Below are 24,881 nucleotides of genomic sequence, written 5' to 3'. Positions count from 1 at the left end.
AAAAATGGCTCTGAGCACTATGGGACTTAACATCAATGGTCATCAGTCCCCTAGAACTTAGAACTACTTAAACCTAACTAACCTAAGGACAGCACACAACACCCAGCCATCACGAGGCAGAGAAAAATCCCTGACCCCGCCGGGAATCGAACCCGGGAACCCGGGCGTGGGAAGCGAGAACGCTACCGCACGACCACGAGATGCGGGCTAACAAAATTTCCTTCAATATTTTTCGTAAAGTAACATATACCGGACAGATCGTTCCTGCATATTCTACTCATCCACAATCGCATAAAAAAGTCTTGTTTCATTCTGCTCTTCACCGAGCCATTTCCATCCCACTTTCTAAAGTAAAGTTCAACGACGAAATCAATGAACTTAAAACAATATCAGTTAACGACGAGTACAAACCTAACATAGTAGATGACATCCTTAAAAAGGAAACTGCTAAAAGAATTACTACGCTAGGCACTTCTGTTATTGAGTCTAACTCACAAAAATATTTCTCTGTTCCTTTCGTGGGGCCTGCGTCCACGGATCGGTCATCTAACGCAGACAGTGAAGGAGCTGCGCACAACTCAACCGAACACCAAGATTAAGACCAAGGCGGCGACAGAGAGAAGTACGTCGCGGAAAGTGCCGCCAGTCGCCATACACTGAACAAAAAAACCACGTGGAATTCAACGGTGTGCTGATGCGACTAGAGTAAGGAACTTTGAACGCCATTTATCAGAAAGATCGTACGAAATATCACTTTGATACGTTTGAAGATCAACGAAAGGCTTTAAGGTTTTTTGCACTAAACAGCATTCCCTTCTTCAGGTACCAGGAGCCAGAGGAGAGGGAACTAGAGGTGGCAGTCAAACGTTTGCCGATAGAGATCGCAGAAGAGCAGCTCCATGCCGCGCTACGAAAGGAAGGCCGCAATGTCCTGAACGTTTAGCAGTTTAAAAACAGGGACGAGAATACGAAGGTACTCTTATAACAACCTGTCTATCGAGTTACTTTACCTGCTGGAGGAGACAGCGACGAGATCTACGTGGCTCGTTACCTTCTTTATACATATGTGCGGATCGAAACTTATAACGGCAAAGAGGGGCCGGTACAGTGCCACCACTGTCAGCTGTTTGAGCCCACTGCACATTATTGCAGTCTGCCTGCAAGGTGCGTCCGTTGTGGAGGACCATACGAATCAGCTGATTGCACCCAACCACGCACCGCTAAACCAGAATGCGCGATCTGTGAGCAGGATCACTCGGCGACTTAGAGGGGCTGTCCGAAATTTCAAGAACTATTTCGTAAATATAAACACGAAGCAACGACGAAACCAGCTCCACGGAGGACAGTAGTGGTCAAGGACTGTGCCACGCCAGAGGTCCAAGCAGAACAGAGAACGCCCAGAGCACGACTTTCAGAGCTAGCCGCTCTGATTTCTTCTCACGCACGGGACACACGTCTCCACGAGCCGCCGCAACTAAGGCGAGCGATTCGGCAACCCAGACGGCGACCACATCGGCAGTGTTATGCCGAAGCAGTGTGCGACAGGAGAGATGCACAACTCACCAATGAACCACGGGCAATAGAACCAGAGCCTACCTACGAAAATGGTACGTTACGAAATATCTGATGAAATAGCCATTTAGGACACAACCTCTTGGTTACCCCAAATTCTTTGCACCCGCAATTTCCTTTGCACGTAGCAGTAGGTGGAAACCAGTGTAGCAAATCAGGGGTTAAACAGGGTGACTGTACCAATAATGCGTTGTTCAATTCCGTATTTCCCGTTTGCCTAAGCAGCTCGGTGTGCCGGTGCGTTGCCGCGAATTTTTCTTTTTTTTTCATTTAGTGTCACGTCTTTGTTCATCCAGTATTTCCAGTTTTTGTTTCATCCTTTGCTAGATAATTAAGAAAAAGGATCCTTTTGAAGTTCCAGAAAATACTGATCATGGAATGTCCCGCAAATGATGTCGTATTCGGCTATCTTGATTTGGCGTCACCTGCTTCGATCCACAGCCTTGCAATCATTTTGCTTTCTGAAAAGAACCCATACCCCATTCTCGATAATAAATTGGTACCGAAAACCAGTTGGTTTTATTTGAAAATCGTCAAAACAGGTTTTGACCCATTTTAATCTTCCTTGTGATATGCATATGGCATCAATACAAACTGTAAGAATGGGATCCACATATATACGAACGTATCTAAGTTTCACGTCTCTGCCTAATCCACTAGCACGATTTCAACCCAATTTGGTGCACGTATTACTTACTGTCTGGTAATCACCGCTGTGGGGAGTAACAACCACCTATCAAAGGGGTGGGGTTGCGGGCCAAGAAACAGTACGGCCCACGACAGGCGAATACCCATAGTCTGTTCGTCTACTATTTGAGGAGAGCACTTAGAGACTTCCAGCAAACTTTACAGATAATTTCAAAACCTATACGAAAGTTTTTCTTGCAGAAGATCCCCACAAAATGATGAAAGCAAAAACGTTTATCGCTTATTACTTTTTCGCTGTTAGTGCAGTGAATCTGCCGTATGAAGCATGACCTTTCAATTTATTTCAGCTGTATCCGCGACACATTCTGCAGACAGTGTTTGCATATACCACTGAACGTACCAGTCGTTGTATGACACACAGTTCAAGAAATATGAAGCCATAAACACTCAGATGCGTGGTAAAGCACCGCACCCTGCAAAACGTTTAAATTTATAACTTCGTTGTTGCAAACTCTATTCGCAATGCATTTTGCAGACATTAGCCGCATATAACACTGGATGTACCTGCAATATTATAGTATTGTATAGCATGTAGTTCAGGTGATTCGTCGTCACAAACATTGTGCTGCGTGAAAATTAAACTTCAGGGCGAAATTCCTTAGAGGTACACGTGAAATGTATGTAAAAATATATTTCACATATATTTAGCATGTTAACATCTTAAAGACATGTGTTCGCCTTATTCACATGCCTTGGACTACCTTAACAAATATGACTTAATAATGGAGTGACAACATTTAGCATTGTACTTGATAATGGCATAAAAGCTGAAATCTGGATAGAATAAAAGAAAAATACAGTAATACACAATCAAACGGCGGTTTAGTCTTTCATAACTATTGTGCAACTCTAGCTCAACGCCAACGACAAATCCTATTTCTTTCAGTCTTTCCTCTCCGTGCGATAAGGTGCGTAGCATCCATTCACCACGTCATGAACTACAGGAATATTTCAATCATTCTTCTTCTGCAGCAGCCTTTCACTAGTAGGTAGCAATCTCGGGTTTTCACATACATTTGTAATAATCGCTGCCTTCCTCTCTCTCTCTCTTCGTTATTATAGGAGCGCCGTCACTTGTCATTTGATGGTTAACTCTTGTGCAGATTAAGCAAGTTGGCCTAGCGCACGTATATCCTTAAGCTACATGAACAGTTATTATTATGCGTGTGATTATTATACTACTCGTAGGAGGTTATTGTCCATCAATCATTTGTAAGAGTGCTGGGCACGAGTTTTGATTAATTATTGGAAAAGGTACATAACCGAGTTGTCTCAATTATTGTAACGTGCGTGATGACAGATGTTATTAATGTGTGCTTTCTTTTAAAGAAGTTCGAGCAATCAAAATCAGTGTGGATTAAGAAGTGCAAGATATGAAAGAAACTACGTTGCCACTAGATAGACACCGTCATAAAAAGGAGTAATACAAATTAGTACAAGAAAAGAAATAACCACTTTATGTTTGATGGACTCGCGTTTAATGATGCATACTTTGAACGTCGGAATGTACTGTATATTCTTATGAAATATGCAGAGGGAGTATTGTGTATACCAGAGCTACTACTGTTCATCGTCATTGTAGTAGAAGTGTTAACACTTCATTCGTTGGACAACGGAAAACGGAAACGGGTAGGCGTTCTTCTACATCTGGAGCAAGTAACTGCATTATTCCTGATAAGTACTATATATACACTTTTATTTTACTGACTGGCTGCATCTAAAAAAAATGCGAAACTTCTCGGAAAGAATCATGACCATGTTAATAATAATGATCGCTCTTTGACTTCCAAATGAGAGAGGAGGAGGACGAGATTAGTGTTTAACGTCCCGTCGACAACGAGGTCATTAGAGACGGAGCACAAGCTCGGATTGGGGAAGGATGGGGAAGGAAATCGCCCGTGTCCTTTCGAAGGAACCATCCCGGCATTTGCCTGAAGTGATCTAGGGAAATCACGGAAAACCTAAATCAGGATGGCCGGCCGCGGGATTGAACCGTCGTCCCCCCGAATGCGAGTCCAGTGTGCTAACCACTGCGCCACCTCGCTCGGTGCAAATGAGAGAATACAACTAAGTTGTAGATAGATTTTATGCGCGGTTCCATGATGAGGGAAGGTGCCAAGTCCGAAGAAAACTAAAGAATTAATATTTAAGGTCCCGTCCACGTCGAGATAATTAGAGACGGAGCAGAAGCTCGAATTGGATATGGATGCGAAACGTTTGAGGTTGACCGTACTTAAGCAACGATACTGTCGTTATCCTGAAGTGATTTGGCAAACCGACATAACATGAGAACGGTTGAACGGACATCTGAAGCCTGTTTGTCCAGAACACGTGGCCTGTGTCCGGCGCTCTCCGGAGCCGCGCTCCAGAGGTGGCGCGCTGCTGTCTCTCTGGTGGAACACTCACCTCATTCACACGTCTCGCCAAGTTGCCTAACGTGATCAGTCTAATGTTTGGCCCTCATCGTTTCCGGGGCATGAAATGTTTCTGAGGGAGCTCAGATTACATCGTGGCACTCTACTCTTGCAGAAAAAATTTGTTTGTACATCCACTGCACGTGTTCACTGGAGGATAAAGCCTACAAATGGTGCGGCACGTTCTCGCTTGCTAAGGCCCAGTGGAGCCCGGCAGCGTGAAATACTGATTACCACGATTAGTGTAGTGCTTCCTTGCATGTTATGCTCGCCATATATAATGGAAGCCTAAAATAAAAAAAAAAAAAATAAGTGGACTTGCGCGCCGAGGATTCCGCACAGTACACAGACGGTTGTAGAGAGTTCATCCATCCCGGGAATCAAGAAGCTCTACGATTTTCGCCCGATATCGATACTGGTAAGATATTGATCGCGGAAATTCCAAGTCTTTAGACAGTGAAAAAGAGAATTCGTGTTATATAATTACAAATCAACAACTTTCGAATTTTTCCGTTATCTGTATTGTTAAACCATGTTTTTGCCAAATTTCATTATACTACGTAAATGGGAAGTACCCTGGATGTTTCGATGACTAAGTTTGTGAGCATCAAAATGTTTGACATAAATAGCCGTATCTTTTGACTGCATTCAAAATGGTTCAAATGGCTCTGAGCACTATGGGACTTAACATCTATGGTCATCAGTGCCCTAGAACTTAGAACTACTTAAACCTAACTAACCTAAGGACAGCACAAAACACCCAGTCATCACGAGACAGAGAAAATCCCAGACCCCGCCGGGAATCGAACCCGGGAACCCGCGCGCGGGAAGCGAGAACGCTACCACACGACCACGAGCTGCGGACTTTTGACTGCATTCACATAGGTTAAATTTTTTAACACCGACAAGGTAAAACAGAGCTTAGTATGTGACACAAATTTTAACTTGGTATCTCGACCTGTTTCTGAGGAAAAGGCGAGTTAACAGAAGGACAGACAGTGCGATAAAGAAGATAATTTTTTTCATTTGATATAATTAATAATTATTTTCGGATTTTGTTTCCTTTACTTTTACTGAGAAACCTTGCTTATTGCCAAATTGCACGATTCTAGGTCAACGGGAAGTACCGCGTAGCTTCTGATGAGTGTTCACCGCTCTCGAAATACACTGACGAAGCAAAACTTTCTGACCACTGCCCGCCGCGAGGCTGAATGCCTCGTGCTGGTGCTGCGGGCACGTGACGCAGTAAGGAAAGCATTACGCGGAACAGAGACGAACGGGCAGTCATTATAGGGTAGATACGGGCTGCAAATGCGGAAACCCAGAGATACCAGCGGTTGTGACTACGGGCGCACAGTTAGCGGCGCTGCGGCTGGGAACGAGAGTCTCTGAAACGGCGAAGCTTGTCGCCTGTTGGCGTACTGCTGCCGTTAGCAGCTATGGAAAGTGGTCGAAGGATGGTGAAATAAAGAGCAGGCCTTGTGGCATCTGACAACGTCTGATGACAAAAGTAGAGGTCAGAGGATCCCCCGCTCTGTAATCCAGGGTAGGCGCGATGTGGGGGCACATCAGAAGACAGAGCACAGTGCTGGCGCAGGCACAAAGGTTTCGGAGCACACTAAGTCAAAGGCAGGCCTCGGCGCTTGTTCGTGACGTCACGTCAGCTAGGCACGGCGAACGCCAGGTCTGTTGCAGGCATACTCATAATGATGGTGTCTCCCTCTCTGACATAGGAAAATGTGAAACTATTGGCGGTAGTTGACCAACACTCATTGTTCTGAGAGATTTCTGCAATCAATTAATTGTGCAATTCATTACACTTTCTAACAAATAGTGTACTCCTGAGCTTAAATTCCCACCTGTTTTAAGGACTGACATACAAAAACAACTTCATGATCCAGCAGCAACACAATTCGTGCTTCTTTACCTTATTTGTAAATCTGAGGAAGTTACGTTTGTACTGGGTTGCTTTTACAAGAAACTGTGAACATATTGGTGCTCTTCTTTAGGTATCTTGGTTGACTATGGGGTGTGGAGCACTGAATGTCAATGAAATATCTTGTGATTGCACACGTTGGGGGAGGGGTTGGGGGACATTATAAGAGGCAAAAGAGAGATACTTGTTTTAACAAATAAAATTTTTTTATCTTATAAAGTTTCTCCTTTCAGTTGCAAGAAGGGTTTATTTATCTTTTCTAATGTGCATGTTTAAAGAAGTTTAAGCTCAATAGTGTTTTCGACGTATGAAGCTATTTTGTTTCCTGTTTAGAATTCCTTTCGTTGAAAACGACTTTTATCTAATGACTGGCAACAGTTGGACATTTACACATGTAAATTAGTTCACATATACAGTGACGATGTCAAACGAAAATAAATAAATAAATAAATAAAAGAAATGAGTTCATTGTAAGGGGGTTGGGGTAAGTTTCGATAGCAAAATGGATCAAGTAAATATAGTTACTTGAATGTAAAATTTCCGAAGCTTGCAATGGGGCAAAGCATTTTCTCATATTGATCAACGTTTGTTTCGACAGGAACTGTGATGTTCATTTGTAGCTTTACGATAGTAAGAAAATCTTTCATGTAAATAAAACTTCAGAATCCAAAACAATACCACACATTTTGTCCAAAAATAAGAGATTTATAATGATAAGCACGCCCAGGCGTTTCTGCCTGCAACAGACGTGGCGTTCGCCATGCCTAGCTGACGTGACGTCACCAACAAGGGCGGAGCCCTTCCTTTGAGTCGGTGTTGTTTCGGAGCACACCGTTCAAAGGCCACTGTTGAAAATGGAGCTCCACACCACACGAGCCCTACCTGACCCTGTGTTGACACGCCGACATCGTCAGTTATCATTGCAGTGGGCACAGGATTACCAAGTTTTCACAGCGAATGAATCGCATTTCTTGCTACACCAGATCGATGGCTGGGTCGTTACACGCCGCCACCCAAGCAAATGGCTGCACGAAACACGCATTGCGCCACCGATGGAGGCTGGCGAGGGCAGAACTGTGCTGTGGGGTGTACGGACTTGGACTTCCGTGCGATCTGTGATGGTAATCCGAGGCCCAGTGACAGCAGTGAATACTACTGCGAACCACCACCACCGCTTCACGCTTCAAGTCTTCCCCGGCGGCGACTCCACCTCCCAGCAGGATAAGTGTCCGTGTCGCAAGGCCAGAATCGTGCTACGGTGGTGTGAGGGGCATTATAGTGAACCCACGTTGGTGCCTCAGCCAGCAAATGTGCCTGATCCGTTCCCACTGGAAGACAGCTCCAGCCCGTACTTTGCTGGAGTTGCTCTACCTGTGAGTAGACATCTGGTAGCACATGTCTCTGGAATCCTGTCCAGGACTTGTAGAAACCGTGCCGAGCAGAATCTCTGTTGTACTAAGTTTGAAAAGTGAAACAACACACTGTTAAACAGGCGGTCATAATGTTTTGTCTCATCGGTGAATGCGGCATAGATGGCCGCAGCTTTTGTTTGCATTTACTTACAAGCTACTATTTACTACCCCGCCAAGGAACTACAGATAGTAGTGAAAATTTTCAGCTTGATACACCTACACGTTCCTGAGGAAAAGGGTTTTAAATGGATGGATGGGCGGACGGACAGACAGACAGGTGATCCTATAATGGTTTCGTTTTTCCGTATTGAGGTACGTAAACCTAGGAAAAAAAGTCAGCTACCTCCGATTAAAGTATATCTTTATTTATTTCAAGCGTGGACGCTCTGTGTACCAGTACCCGAACACCAACTGCTTCATTGCCGTATAAGATTGGCAGGTGGTCTATGACCGAGGAAATGAGGTTATCTGTAAAAATTTTTCATGATCTGCGGGGCGAAATCTTTATTAGGCAAATTCCGATTTTGGGATTTCGACATTATGTTGCTACTCAAGTAACATGTAGCCGCTACTTCATTATTTAGTGCCCTCGGTAAAGAAGAAATGCCGCGTAATACATCCTATTTTTCGTTAAAGAGCTTAGAAGATCTATTCCGTTGTCGGCGCCCCAGGTGTTCCCCGGCGCTCCACTACTGTACCTGCGGCGTGTCTCGCGTCTCGCTGCCGGCTGCCCGCCACCGTTCCAGAGCCGGCGTCCTTCGCGACTCCTCGCCGGAGCCGCGCCGCCCAGATTTATACGCACGCGCGCGGGCGAACCCCAGCTGGGACCCGCTGGCCTTGCAGAAATACAGAATGTGCGTGCGAGAGTGCGTCCGTGCTGCGTGTGGAGCGGCGCCCCGCCACTGGCCGCCGCTGCACCCCCACTACACTCCACCCCTGGCCCGCGCGTCCCGTGAATAACTCTCCTTCTCATTAACAAAGCACACTTTTACGTTGTGGCTCTTCGCCTGCTAACCCGTATCGACCCACAGTCAACAGCAGTGCGGCTCTAGCTTCTGTTCCATTATCGAGACGGAAATTTATTGTGGTTCTCGTAAGTAACAGCAGGTGACGGACTGTGTAGTTCCCGTAAGGAGGCCACGTTAGTTTTCATTAATCAAAACTTCCGGACTACGAAGCCGTGCTCCAACAGTAGAAATTCTTCCTACTCACGTTTCGCTACTATCTGCGGGCGACATCTTCAGAGGTGAGCCGGCGACTGGCTGCTCGACCGTGGAGTTCCCGTTTATACAGAGTGCATAGGGGGCACCACTGTTCGTAACGTGCTGTCGACAGTAGAGCTACCCCTGAAAAAAATGGCTCTGAGCACTATGGGACTTAACTTCTGAGGTCATCAGTCCCCTAGAACTTAGAACTACCTAAACCTAACTAACCTAAGGACATCACCCACAGCCAAGCCCGAGGCAGGATTCGAGCCTGCGACCGTACCGGCCGCGCGGTTCCAGACTGTAGCGCCTAGAACCGCTCGGCCACCCCGGCCAGCAGCTATTCCTGACTAACGCCATTACTCTCGATAACAGGTAATCGATTGTCACGTCGTTGGTACAAAGTCGATCTCCATATCATTTCACATTATCCTTTATCTTTTCTGTTAAAATTAGATCTCTATGGCTTCTCTGTACATACGCCCACAATAATGCGATGTTTTAGCTAGCACGCTCATCTCACTGAAGTTAATTTGGTGATCACCGTCTACAAAAACGTCTTGCGCTACAGCCGGTTTGTCAATGTGTTCCAGACGACAGTTCCTATCGTGTTTGGTTAGTCGGGTATTAACACTTCTTTTCGTTGTACCAATACAAACCTTCCCACAACTACACGGAATTCTATGCACCCCAGGGGTTTCGAAAGGGTGTTGTGCGTCTCAAACTTTCACTGATCTTGGTGGGTCTAAATATTTTCGAGTTGAAACCAGTCGTTGCCTCACCTCGGAACAAGAATTTTTACTGTTCGACCACGGCCTCTACGCCCGGAAGTTTTGATGGATGGAGACGCCGACCGGGAAAGCCTGCACGGTGTGACGGTGTTTGTCCCGTTTTGCCGTCAGCAACGTCCAGCGGTTTTCCAACTCTTCTTCTGTGCGCCTACTTCCATCTCGAGTGATGCTTACCGACATCGTGTCAAACGAAACAGCATTTGAGCACTTCGACCTCTTGGCGTGGCTTCCAGCTCGTCCCTTGTTGACAATCGCCCATGCACGATTGCTCTCTGAATTAACGGCAGACCATTTTGAGAGGGGGACTGATGACCTTAGGTGTTTAGTCCCCCTTAAACATCCCAACAACCACCACCACCATTTTGAGAAAGTACTAACATCGTGTGAACAAAGTACTCATCTACTTAATTACAGACGAGCTATCACTAGGGAGGTCAACCTACGACTGCAGTTAGGAGCTAAGAGTAATATTCACGGAAATGGCATTACACATTAAAACGCACGCTGAAAAAGTCGCCTTAGAACGAAATGCAGAGAAACCAAGAGCTAAACAAAATCTATAACAACCCACAGAAAAAGACCACCCTGTCGAGACCAGTGAACAACACACAAAGGAAGCCACAAAACTTCCGAAACTAGAAACTCAGCAGGAATGTATGGCGTATTCGCATTATATATAAGACACCTACGGAAGCACGGAAGAACTTGGCTGAAAGAATTTTACACAGGTGCGCTGCACACCGGGAAAGCTTATCCTCTGTTTAAAGTGGCGCTCTCGCCGACAGTCCTGCCTCTGGCCGGAGCTTCTAGCCATCGCCCGACCGCACTTCTCAGTGTCCGTTTCAAAACATTTGAACGCTTAATACTGAAGAAGATTCGGGACATAATAGGCAAGCAACTCCTACATTTTGCCTTGGCTTCGAGAGTAAGTAGAACTGTTGTGACCGGGTACTGTCTATAACGTACTGCGTAGAAGACGAATTCCAAAAGAAACCACAGAGAGCGGTAGTTTTCGTCGAATTGGCGGCTGCGTAGGACGGGATGTGGCTGGAGGGACTGCTGATCATTCTGGAGCAATGCCCACAAAGTGAGGACCTGACAACACTTGTCAAGAACATGTTAGCTTAGTCGTGCTTTAAAGCTGGCATCCGACATGGAACAACCAAATCACTCACAATAAAAAACAGATCTCCACTGCGATTTGTACTGGCCCAATTTTGTTCACCATTACCCTGGCAAATACAACCAGGAAATGTTGCTACGTGAACGACTTATCAACGACTGCCCAAACCAAAACACTAGAGGAAGGAGAAGCCTTTCTTTCCAGAAATTCAGAAACACTGAGTCCATTTTAAGTGGAGAGATTGTTGAAATCTACACAAAGCAGAAGCATCCGCGTTGCACTTAAATAGCGAAATACATAACCACCATCTCAACAACAGGTTTTATCACAGAAGTAAAAGGCACGATTTCTATCGTAAATAGCTCAGCATTACATTACGTCGTTCGCTTATCTAAAAAAAGCACCTGGAAAATACGAGCCAGAAAATCAAGAGTCGCCGTACGAATAACGTCACAAGCGAGGTTGTGGGGACCTCATGAGGGGACGACGAATCCGTTCTGGGCAGTGTGGCTTTGACTAACGGCATTCATTCAATAAGTAATGCAATACATGTTCTTCTCCTCGGCCAATTTCGGTTGTATAAATGAGGAATTTGTAGCGGGACATCGTGGAATATTCCCGCTTCAGCCGCTATAGTTTCATTAAGTTCCGATAGCTGGCGGCGCTGCACTCTTACGTAGCCTTCAAAATGGCGTCTCTAATAAACTGCGTTCCAGGCAGTGAACTGTCATCGAGTTTCTTTTGGAGGAAAACCACAGCACCGCAGACACTCACAGGCGCTTGCAGAACCTCTGCGGAGACATGGCAATGAACAAACGTGCAGTGAGTCGTCGGGCTAGGCGTCTGCCATCATCACAGAAAGGCAGCGCAGACCTGTCCGATGTCCCCCGCGCCAGCTGGCCGCTCACAGCTGTCACTGCGCAGACCTGTCCGATGTCCCCCGTGCCAGCTGGCCGCTCACAGCTGTCACAGCGCAGACCTGTCCGATGTCCCCCGTGCCAGCTGGCCGCTCACAGCTGTCACTGCGCAGACCTGTCCGATGTCCCCCGTGCCAGCTGGCCGCTCACAGCTGTCACTGCGCAGACCTGTCCGATGTCCCCCGTGCCAGCTGGCCGCTCACAGCTGTCACTGCGCAGACCTGTCCGATGTCCCCCGTGCCAGCTGGCCGCTCACAGCTGTCACTCCTGAAATGCTGGAACGTGCGGACACTCTCAATCACAATCAAACACACGATCGACGCATCACAGTGAAACACCCCGCTGCTCGACTGGACGTGCTGACACGCTCGTCCATCAGTTGGCGGCCTCAAACGTGTGCGCCCGCTGGGTTCGTCGCCGACTAACAGAAGACCATAAAGAGTTACGAACGAGCATCTGTAAGGAATTTCTTGCGTGTTACGAGGTTGATTATGAAAATTTTTTGTCGAACATCGTTATTGGCGATGAAACAAGTGTTCATCACTTCGAACCAGAAACAAAACGGCAATCCGTGGGGTGGCACCAAGCCACCTCTCCTCCGAAGGAAAAGTTCAAAGTCGCGCCCTCACTCGGTAAAGTCAAGGTGACGCTCTTCTGGGATTCATAAGATGCGGTTCTGTTTGATGCCTCCCTCATGTAGCAACTATCAATTCTGAAAGCATACAACCCCGAGAAAATTGAGGAAACGACCTCAGTGTGTTCGTCGCCACAAAAGTGCGAACTGCTCCTCCTGAGTGACAATGCAACGCCTCACACAAGTCTGCGCACCCGAGAGGAGCTCACAAAGCTTCACTGGACTCTTTCTTCCTCATCCACCCAACAGCCTGGATCTCGCACCTTCAGTTTTCCATCTGTTTGGCCCAATGAAAAATCCAGAAGACGTTGGCTCCAACGTTGACCAACAAGCCCTCCCAGTAAGGTGGCGTAAGAGCGTTGCACTGAGCGTGGATTATGTTCAATAATAGGGTTCTGCAGTCAAAAGAGTGGGTAATAATATGGTGTATTGGAATGATGAATAAAACCAACGTACTTTCAGGAAAAAACAATGAACTACTTATTGAACGCCTGTCGTATATCCAGGGACTGAACGTGGGCACTTGTATTGCTGCGGCGCAGCCACATCAGGTAGCTGAATAAAAACATGAGAGTTACCACGGGTACACAAACCCACGTCCATTTCATGACTGCGTTCTATCGGCAATATTCCGCCATCAGAACTAAGGCGGATGAATGCCACTCTACCAGGCCGTCTTAAATCCTAGAGTCTCTCGTGTGCTGTGGTCACCAAATACAAATTCCACAATTCGCCAGAAACTTGGAACGCAGCACCACAGAAAAACATGCTACAGTAGAAGCTACGGTTGCTCTACGGGGGTTTGATCTGGGGAGCGGCACCTGGAGCAGGCTCAACCGAATTAGGGCATGCCGTGCAAGACGCAGCGCCGTGCCGTGCCGTGTACGTGGGGCAGTACGCGGCAGTCCAGTCTGCGGCTGCGGGGGCGCTGGCCAAGTCGTGGAGCAGCCTGTCCAGGGGCGCCCTTTAAGGAAGCACACGCGTCCTTTCAGTGGTACGACCAGTGCGACTGCTCCTGCATCCTGCTGGATGGGCGCCGCAATGGAGGCCGAATCACCAATGACATACAATACCTCACGTATTGCAACAAAGCTTTCGTGGGTGCATAAAAGAGCAGCTTGCAGTAATCCGTCAATAATAAGTATGATTAATGGTGAGGACCTAACCTCTACAAACACTTAAACTTAACGTTCCTCTGCGGGAGATAATAGTTACCTTTACTTCTTAAGAATACAATTTCGCTCTGCACTTGAAACAAACAAGTGCATTCAAGGTGTCTCGGTAAAAGAGATTTGGATTGTGTTATGTCGCCTTCCTTACTAATTAAGCATTGTCAGGGGACTCTGAATGCGTAACTAACAACTGTCACGGGCTGCTGACAGCTTTCAAATTTTCGGACTATCGGCATAAATGATCGCTGATTCCAGCTCGTTGGCACCGCGGTATGTAACTTGGGCCGTTTTTGTTCGCAACGTACACGTAATTATGTGGTCAGTAGGGGGGCGGGGGCACGAAGAGTGAAAGTGAACCTGTACCACCACCTCTAGCTTTGTGTTGATTTAACTGGCTGTGCGTAATGCTTCAAATGGCTCTGAGCACTATGGGACTTAACATCTGAGGTCATCAGTCCCCTAGAATTTAGAACTACTTAAACTTAACTAACCCAAGGACATCACACACATCCATACCCGAGGCAGGATTCGAACCTGCGACCGTAGCGGTCGCGAGGTTCCAGACTGAAGCGCCTAGAACCACTCGGCCAAACCCGCCGGCCGGCTGTGCATAAACCAGAGGCAACTGGCAGTAACTTTTCCATTTAAAGGGTTGCCGCTAGCCATTCCTTCAGAAAGACTGAAGACCGGCATCTACCAGATCCTGGCAAAAAAGTTCACAGAAAGGGCTAACGGAGAGATCTATAATGAACACAAACGCAGGATTCAGCGAAGCGGGATAAAGCCGTGCGTGAAATATGCGATTCCTCAACATCGACATTTAAAGACAAAGTGGCTAACTCGTCCGTATGTGTTTCCAGCATATTTCTGGATTGATACGAATAATTTCAAAGAAAAGTGGCTCACTTACTGCTGAACGTGCTACCTCAAAAAGGAAAAAAATGGGGAATGAGACACGGATTACTATCTCCGTGGGATGATAAGAGACTGACATAAAAAAGTAATTTAAAACGGCTGATATTATTTGTAACTCTTATTTCCGAAGTCGATAGGTTGATTACTGCCAGCTGTGATAACATTAAACCCTTGTAGAGACTAGTCGAAGCATTAGAACTTCGTAAAAACACAGAGGAACTCACAGCGCAATAAATTGTTTTCCCCTGCGTTCATGTTGTAAGAAATGTGGATAAATAAATAGAGGGGTACTTAAAGAATTCTCTTTTATCTTTTAGTCCAATTAACAGGTCAAGAACCAATAAAAACATTTTATTTTAAGACAACAGGCACAGCAAATATACCAGTATCTTGTGGGAAATAGTCGACCGGGCACAAACACAACAATTTTTAAGTTCTTATTCAGCACAAATTTTGGATACGTGCTTGTAAACATGATTAACGAAATGCATACTTTTATTTCAATAAAACTATATTCCTCTCTCCTGTGGAGTTGAATAGCACAAGAAAACGTGGTAGGGCATACGAAGGCATGGAAGCTATAGCACTGTCAGGATACGCTATAATGCGCCTCCAAAGCACGTAAAAAATTTTAGCTGATAAGCACGCTATCGCATCACGCAGTGACGCCCTTTACAGCCAAGTTAATTTTTCAGTTTTTGTCTTATCAGAGCTTTCCAGATATTGTAACGTGATATGATAACAGATAAGGATTCCGCGAATGGCTTATCGAATCTTTGACGAGAGAAAATTAAGTGAATGGCGATACCGGCAAGTCCAGGAAGTTGCGTAATCACAGTTGGCACACATCCTGCTGCGAGACTCCTCTATCGCCTTTTACTGAGACGTCATATTAAGGTGGCATGTTTTTGATTTTTGTTAACACTGGCATCGAATATCAGTTTCTTTCCCCGCACGGCTTTGACAGTACGTTACCTCTATTCATAGTTGACTTATGATTTCATGATTACAGGGGATGTGCACCTTCTCGTCCTATGAGAAATTTTCCATTTCCCGATCTTTCTCAGACTGAATCCCCGGAAAAACCGTACTTTGTGGACACACGCATACGTGCGAGTTAATACCATACACCTAGATGACAAAAGTCGTGGGGTAGCGATACACACACACACACACACACACACAGACGGCGCCAGTATCGCGTACACAGTGTACAGAAGTGCAGTGCAGCGTCTGAGGTGTCATTTGTACTCAGGCGATTCTCGTGAAAACATGCGCTGCATGCTTGTCTTCGCACGGCAGGAATTCTAACATTCTGCGTGGTGTCTGTTTGTTCTAAGTCGTGTCTCCCTACCACTTTCGCGCAACGGCGCTCTGAGCGTGTTTTTTAGGGAATTGACTAGTTTGAACCTGGGACCTGTTGCTGGTAAGGAGACGCCAGACCACACATGACATGTAGAGTTCAGAAGAGTTCAGTGAGACTAGCGATGACATAACCAAATACTTAATGATTTCAGTGTCAGCTACACTGCACTCCCTGTAAAAGAATCTTAATACTAACTAAATTTTGTGGAAGGGGTTCAAGGCTTTCCTATTTTTAGTTAGCTGGTAAAATAACGTCGAAAAAGCAGTTAAGTTTACCATTGGAAATTTTATTCTACTCACAAAACATTGTTTATAAGTTGTACTATTGATAAAAGGAAATGTTTTAATACAGGATGGTAAAAACCAACTGCGTTCAACAGAAATGTGAACGAATATTCACTGAGTGGGTTTCCAAGTTCTACAATGGATCCAAGGATGACCTATGCCATATCACATCTATAATCTAGGTTTAAATTAAGTTTCACAAAAGAGAAAACTATCAAAATGGCCTACAATGACCCTCAATTATCTTTAATTATTTATCTAACTTGTCGTAAATTACAGTGGCTGATGTGGCTTCTCAATAACTATATAACAGAAAAATCATCGCGTTTCAGATTTTTACTTCAAGTGGCAAATGTCAACACCATGAGCTTTAATTGACGATCGACACTAGTATTACGCAAAAAGGGGGTGTAACAGATGAGACTTCTGCAGTTCTGAGTGAAGCTTTATGCGCTGTTATGCGGCATCGCGTGCGTTCATTACCTTGTCGGTGTTCGTCAGGGGGCGAGGGCAGCAGAGCTCCGCTCACCTCGCTGTCTCGGAAGCAACTCTCTCCTAACTTCTGCTTACTACAATTTACCGAAGTTGGTTTAAAAAAAACTATCTGGCTGTGTTTTCATCTGACCAATCAGGGTCTCAATGTTAACCTTAAGCTCCGCCTACAAAAATTCTGTCTATCCAATGAGAAACGTTATACTTTTCGTGGTGGGGAAATGTTTTTAAAGTTTGCAACGTAACAGAGACGCGAAAAAGACTCACGCTAAAACTTGTGGCTGGGGTGTGGTCCCAGCGGTTAGCTGGCGATGTGGGTGTCCGTCCCTTATCGTAGGGCCTCCTAGCTTAACACGGCTCTGCTCTCGGCTTCTGTTCTCGTTTCTCCCCTCGGAACTGCGTCTGTGTCACGGTGGGAAGGTATGACATGCATTTAGGCATTCTTGTGTTAGTCTGTGGTATTCCATTTGCTCACTCGTCACTCGTATTACTTTGGTTAATTTAATGTCACGATTTATTCGGAGCTATGTCACGTACTACTGGATTTGCTTATCATGTCAGGGTTTTCGTGGAAGGTGTTGGATTTGCCTGACACTTTACAGAATTAACAGACTTTGAACGCGGAATAATAGCTATAGATAGACGAATGGGACACTCCGTTCGGAAAGTCCCACACTTCGAGACCCACAGTGTCAATAGTGTGGCGAGAATACCAAATCTAAGGCATCATCACCTCTCGCCACGGACAACGCTTCCCTGGCGCGGCCTTCACTTAACGACCGACCGAAAGCGGCGGCGTATGCGTGTAGTCTGCGCTAACGTACAAGTAACAGTGCGTCAAATAACAGCAAAAATGCGGCGAAATTTTGTGTCAATGGGCCACGGCAGCAGACGAGCGACGCGAGTGCGTTTGATAACAGCACGTCACCTGCAACGGCTCTCTCGTGCTCGTGAGTACATCGGTTGGACCTCAGACGAATGGAAAACCGTTGCCTGTTCAGGTGAGTCCCGATTCCAGCTGGTAAGAGCTGCTGGTAGGGTTCGAGCGTGGCGCAGCTCCACGAAGCCACGGACCCAAAATGTCAACAAAGCACTGTGCACGCTGTCGGTGGCTCCATAACGGTGTGGGATTTGTTTACGTGGAGTGAACTGGTGGGTCCTCTGGTCCAGCTGAACTGATCGTTCACTGAAAACGGTTACGCTGGGCTGTTTGGAGAACATTGCGCCCACTCATTGATTTAATGTTTCTATGAAAATGCGCCATATTACCGGGCCACAACTGTTCGCGATTGGTTTGAAGAACATTTTGCAAAATTTGAGCGAATGATTTGGAGACGTGAATCCCATCGAACATTTTTAGGGTGTGATCGAGAGGTCAGTTCGCGCACAACATTCTGCACCGGCAGCACCGTCGCAATTGTGGACGGTCGTAGAGGCAGCATAGTTCAGTATGAATGCACGGTTTCGAGGAGGTATTAATTAATAAAATTTTCTCGGGCTTCCAGCCACGTCAGGTGGTTAAAATCCCACGAGCTTTCGACCGAGCTCACCCCGGTCATTGTCGAGTCGTAGGACTGACAGATGTGGTCGCATCGTTATACAGCCGCACAACTGTTTGTAACCTATACATATATCGTCCGAAATGTAAACTAAATAGCGTAAACAAAAAAAAAAATTACATATTCCAGACCACTGAAGATGCCTTGCAAAGAATAAAGGCGAAACAAGCACCGCACAAAAGTTGTTAAATTCAGTTCTAATCGGACAGTCAAAAAGTAAAAAATATGAACATACCGTGAATTTCCAAGGCTGATCATGAGACGTCGAATATTTGAATCCTTGCGGTAGAGTAAACTGCCGTCACCAGCATTTTGTCGCTTGTCCCGAGATAACTTATAGATGCGACCACCCAGTCTGCTATGTTGAATTACCGAGTTTTATTAACAGCGAGTCGTACAGTGAGGGCGTGCCGCATATTCGATGTTATGCTCTTCACAATTCTGGACTGTCTGTGGGGAATTAATGACTTCACAGTTGTCGATTCTATCCTCTTCATTTAAATGATTTGCGTAACAGAAGACTAGACTGCACAATCATCATAGCCAATATCATGACGCAAATTCATCCTTGATATTTTTTTTACAAAGATGTCTGTGGCAAGCAATGGACTTTCTTGCAGGTTTATTTCTCTGTGTCAACGCGCTGTTTCCTCGTCGTCCGTAACTTTTCATGTGTCGGTTGGAGCTGTCCTACGCGTTGCCATTTCGATGGCAATACACTAAATCAGGACTTTTTCACGTGCAGAGTTCAGTTTAAGACATTTCAAAAAAATGGCTCTGAGCACTATGGGACTTAACAGCTATGGTCATCAGTCCCCTAGAACCTAGAACTACTTAAACCTAACTAACCTAAGGACATCACACAACACCCAGCCATCACGAGGCAGAGAAAATCCCTGATCCCGCCGGGAATCGAACCCGGGAACCCGGGCGTGGGAAACGAGAACGCTACCGCGCGGCCACGAGATGCGGGCTAAGACATTTCACAAACGTCGGAAGCTTATAAGGCAAAGCAATTACAGACGACTCGTCCCAGCATATATAATATCCCGCTCCGTCGATACGTCTAGTGAAAACACTTGCGTGTACCACCAGAGACCGTCATGTCATACACAACGTCTGGGCGTTACAGAACGAGCAGATGTTGACTGGAACGACCAGAAAGGCTGACCAGCAGCTAAACCAAATGGAATGCTACGATTCATAGGATACTGCGAAACTGCTGTTGGCCTGCAAAAGAAATCACGTACGGAACACTTGCACGACGCACGCCTCAGTACTGCCCTCGTGTGTGGGACCCACAGCAGAACTGACTGACAGTGGAGATCAAACATAGAGAAGCAGTAGCGGTGCGTGCCGTCACGTGCTTGTTTGACAGCTGGAAGAGTAAAAGTAACGTTAAAAAATCTCAACTGACAGAAGCTCTAAAACGAGGCCGTGCATTTCTCTAGAATCTGCTTAGAGACAATCAAGACATGTACTTCAGGGCACAAACTGAGACTATTCTTGAAGGTCCTGAGAGACGGCGCAGATAAAATTAGAGGAAATGCCAACTCACCGGGTGGTGCACTGCCCGGTACTCTTTCCACGCTGTCTCTCAGAATGAACTGCGCAAAAACCTTAGAATGGAATATCCCCATCGCACCCCCCCCCCTCCCCCCCACATCAGTGACAGGACGGTAAGCTCATAATTTTGTGGGGAAAAAAATGGGCACGAGGGAGTTTTGAACACGGATATCCCGCTTTGCAGTCCAACACCGCGATCACACAACCACGACGGACCGGTTGTTGCAGTTCACTCGATGTTACATATCTTGAGCTTGAAGTTTCGCTGTTTCTATTTTTTTCTTTTTTCACAGTTCAGTACACCTTCTTCCTGTTTTCATCCTTGACCAATGTTCAGATTTTTAAAGGGCTATCCACTGGGCCATTTTACCACCAAATCTGAGTGGGATACGAGGGGAGTTTCCTTTGTTAGCATGTAGTTCAATGGAAAGTACCCTCTGCCATGTACTCCACAGTGATTCGCAGACCAAGTATATTCGCCTTTCCTGTAAAATTCAGTTGTCAGTCTGACTTTCCTCCTCTTTTGGTTGTAAAGTTGCGTTTTAAATGACGTATCACGAGAAGGCTACCTGTGACGGAATTCACATATATGTGGGCGAAATGGCGAGGCCTCACGCTTCTGCCCTGGGCGATGATGGCAATGCGACTGAGGCTTGACCCACCTCTCCTGTACCCGCGAACTGGCCGTCTGCTAAATTTCTCCCGCATTACGTCGTTTATTTCATTTATTAATTGCTGTGGTTACACTTGTTTACACATTTTCACGATGCAAGTGAGTTTCTACTCATCAAGCCGTCACACGATAGTACAACAGGCAAAATAAATTTTACGTACAAACAATTTTCTATCTCGTCGTGGTAATTTCCACAAGGACAAGGAGGCTGCGTGGCGTTAAAGAGTCTCAGCGGCGGAGACGGCGACTGCAAATGAAGCGGTTACCAGAGGGACGTGCCCCGGCAGGCACTTTCTTCAGGGAGATGAAAGCTCGATAAGCGGCCGGTTAATTTGCGATACGTCTGGGCGGGCATTACTAAAGAGCCCGGACTCGATCCATATTCGGAAGCGGCCGCTGCGGCCGCATAATAGCCGGAGCACTTTCATAAAAGGTCGGCCACTCGGTTTGTTGAACTTGAGGTCAGTCCGAAGTGACCCTTCCGCTGGAGGCTGGATGCTCCAGCGGCCCCGTGCTGGAGGGACGGCCTGCTTAATAAGCAGGTGCGAACGGGGTCAGTGGCAGGCGCGCGTCACGTGACACGGCCGACACCGGCGCGCACGCCGCTCCCTGCTCGGCGCACAGCGGGGAGGATTGTTACCCCCACCTGCGAGAGTTGACGCTAATCTCGTGTGACGCCGCGTCTAGCCCACTGCAGCGGTTCCAGTCCAGCCGAGAAGAGTCCGCAAGTATCATCGCAGATGGCGATCCCGGCTGAAACCACCCACTGACGATTGGGTCCCAGGCTGAGGGTATGTCGACTGCAACGCTTCATCCCCTGTCCCAATAGTCCCTGCCACTGTCCACCCGATTAAGATTTAGCGGCCCATTGTAAGAATGATAAGGAAACGAGGCACTGCCGGAAGTAAAGCTGTGAAGACTGGTCGTGAGTATCTCAGCAGCGGAGAACTTGCATGTGAAAGGCAAATGTCCTGAGCTCTAGTCTCGGTCCGGCGCACAGTTTTAATCTGTTAAGAAGTCTACGATCAGCACATACCGCTGCACAGCGAAAATTTCATCGCGGCTGATGGCGACGGCGAACTGAATGAGTTGGCCCGCACGAAAACACTTCCAAAACCTGTAAAAAAAAACACCTCTGGCTACACGCTTCACGCGCCGAGTTAAGAGCCTCCCTGCGCCGCCGGTATAGTCGCCGCTTTGCACGAGAGGGACAGTCATTGCGACTTACGTCAGCGCTGGGCTGGTGCACGGTGTCGTGGTCAGCTCGGGAGCAGATTTACACTTGCAGCACTGCAAACGCGAAAGTGTGGTCTTTCAAGAGCGTCACTAATATTTCGTACAGTAGGCTTATCCTCATTTACACTACCTCAGCACCGAGAACTTCAATTTGAAAGATACTACCATCGGAGTGGAACTTCTTTCATGTTACCCGTATGCATTTTGCGAAGAAATAAAGAATGGTGTTTCATTTCAGTACACTACCGATGCCACCGTACAGTACACGCTGTACGACGCGTGTGCTTCGTACCCTTACTTCCTCCTCCCCAATAAAGACCGTAAGCTGCAGATTCCCGAATCTCCCCCAGAGTGAAACTGCTTTGCAGATTAAAACTGCGTGCCGGACCAGGAATCGAACCCCGGAACGTAGACTTGAGCAGGCAATACCAGTCAGATACGTCGCACGATATATCCTCGCAGCGTCGCTTAGAACTGTCAGTACTTCTGCCCCGACATACTTCTCACAAGCTGTCCTGCACATCTCGCGCGACTATAGTCCGATGCACGAACGATGGCGGTTCGCGCATGTCGAGGCACGGACGTGGATTTCATTGTTGACGATTGCAAACGAGAGTTGCGGTACGCGCGTGCGCATGTTTTCCGCTTGAAGATAATGTATATCCTGAAAATTATGTCTCTCGCTTGCTTCTGCAGAAGTTATCACTTTCCCCCCACAATCGGCGATGACAATTCGCAGCAAATGGAATCGAACTTCACTACGATCGCCTTTAATGCTCGGATTAGCTACGGTATTCACGGCAGACCCGCTCAAAACACTACTGAACGCTCATTGGCTGTCGCAGAACACGTGACTTAGGTGCGCAGACGATGGCTCGTGACTCCAACTGCAGCAGTCCTGGAAGAAAGTGCACTGCGGAGAAGTGACGTAGCCCCAGCCTGTGGGATAGTTTCCAGATGGCAAAGTTCCGGCTTCGAGTCTCGATCCGGCACATAGTTTTACTCTGCGAGGAAGTTTCAAAACAGAGCGCACTCCGCTAAAGAGTGATAGTTTCGTTCTGGAATCAAGCGCCTACGCTATGGCTGAGCCGTTTCTCCGAACTACCCCTTCTTTCAGGAGTGCTAGTCCAGCAAAGTACGCAGGAGGACGTGTGCCAAGTTTGGAAACTAGGAGATACGTGGGAGACATGAGCGCGGTTACTGAGTCTCGCCAGCATAGGTCAGTCGGTGACAGATTTCCTCGCTAGAGCCAGTACTCAGGGTTCGAGACCCGATCCGGTACGCATTTCAAATCTTCCAGGAAGTTTCAAAGAGTGCATACTCATATTTCACTCCTGCTGTCCTCCTGCGCGGTAAGCGATAATGTCTTGAATATTCAAATATGCAGTATTTAGACCAGCGTTTCTTAAACTGTATCCGTGGAAATCATTCAAGGGCTCCGCAAAACTTCCGTGCCCTTATTTCATAACATTCAACAAAATAATAAAGATATACACTTAACCCTCACTTCAACTTAATAATTTTTATAGTCGGTACGAAAATGACACCAAAAGCGAATAAGGCTGTAAGGAGCAGAGATGAGGCAGCAACTTGGCAGTAAGTTTAACAATGACTGCCCAAGATGTGATTGTAGCAGACAATAGAAATCTACAGTCTTATGCCTAGCTTGATATAATTTTGTACACTTAATACTTCATTCTAAAAAAAACTCGCCACGCACTTGCACACGCGGGGGGAGAGATGGGGAGAGAACTTATAAACCCCACTTCCCTTCAGCATTTCCCACCCTTTTAATAAAATTAAATGATAAGGAATTTTCCTAGCAATAGTCTGAGTGTAATATCACGCTATTAACAATATTATCAGGTAGTAATAGTAAGTAACCACTAAACTTTACTCGGCCTTGAAAAGTAGCTTTTTGTCTTAAAATAGTTCTCGATTATTTGTAACAGGTTGGAGAGGTGACTTAAAAAAAAACACTCTGAAGTGATCTATTGCAGAACTTGAGTTTATTTTGTATTGGACCCAACTATCATCTCTTTAAGACATTGTAGTAGTAACTATAGCGATACCAATGAAATCGCCTCATAAGTTGGGCCATTTGATACTTCTACAAGTAATCAGGCCAGAGCAGTTACCATAAAACTTAGGAAGTACTGTGTAGCGGAAGTTATATATTCTTAGAATTCGTGAATAATAATGACGGCTCTCGGCGTTTTACATGCAGCAAAGTTCCCCCAAATAGCTCTAAGGCTGTAGCCAAAATGCGTCTTCATTCGGATTCTGTTCATAGAGAAATACAGAAAAAAAGTAGAAGTCTTCAATCAGAAGCCCGACGAGCTATTGAAGTTAAAAACGTTTTTGGTCCAGACAATAAACACGGAGAATAAAAACCAAACTGGAGCTTCTTACTTAGCCAGCACCCCGATAACTGAGTGCTATGAAGCCTACTGACTTGCGGGGCGACTCTTAGTAAATGATAAAATGTACGTTAGGTCAAAAAATCGCGAAATAATTAGCTATTATCCCACTTTCGAGGATATTACAGATCATGGTATCACAGATTTTGCAAACAATATGAAGGATGAACTATTCGTCTAAAATCCTGTAAATTTTCATTACAAATGCATGAATCTAACGATGTAGCCGAATACACGCTGTTAATTGTGATAGCAATCAGCACGATAACGCATTACAAGACAATGATCTTTTCTGCAAATATGAACCAACACACACTACTCCCGTTGTAATATTTAATCACAGTAATTCTTATCCTGACGAGAATGAAATACCAATGGACAGCGCCTTTGAAAATCGGAATCGATGGAGCAAAGGCTGCAAGTTTAATGAGGCTATACAACTTATTAAAAATATCACCATAAACTGCTCTAGTAATGGGCATCCAC

The 24,881-nt window shown here is 46.1% G+C and overlaps 1 protein-coding gene across 4 annotated transcripts in view; it reads right to left on the bottom strand.

The window, feature by feature from the left end:
* LOC126259180 (cholesterol 7-desaturase nvd) overlaps positions 1 to 24,881 on the bottom strand; it is a 533,483-nt gene that overhangs the window by 105,805 nt on the left and 402,797 nt on the right. Inside the window, exon 1 of one of the 4 annotated variants that reach the window (XM_049955754.1) lies at positions 8,741 to 8,802. The exons of the other annotated variants lie outside the window; for them this stretch is intronic. The gene's annotated coding sequence lies outside the window, so the exon portion shown is untranslated. Of the gene's footprint in view, positions 1 to 8,740; positions 8,803 to 24,881 lie in introns of those variants that run through there. 4 annotated transcript variants of the gene reach the window in all.

The sequence above is a fragment of the Schistocerca nitens genome, chromosome 5 (genome assembly GCF_023898315.1).
Source record: "Schistocerca nitens isolate TAMUIC-IGC-003100 chromosome 5, iqSchNite1.1, whole genome shotgun sequence".
Classification (NCBI taxonomy): Eukaryota; Metazoa; Arthropoda; class Insecta; order Orthoptera; family Acrididae; genus Schistocerca; species Schistocerca nitens.
This window is presented reverse-complemented; position numbering and strand designations above follow the sequence as displayed.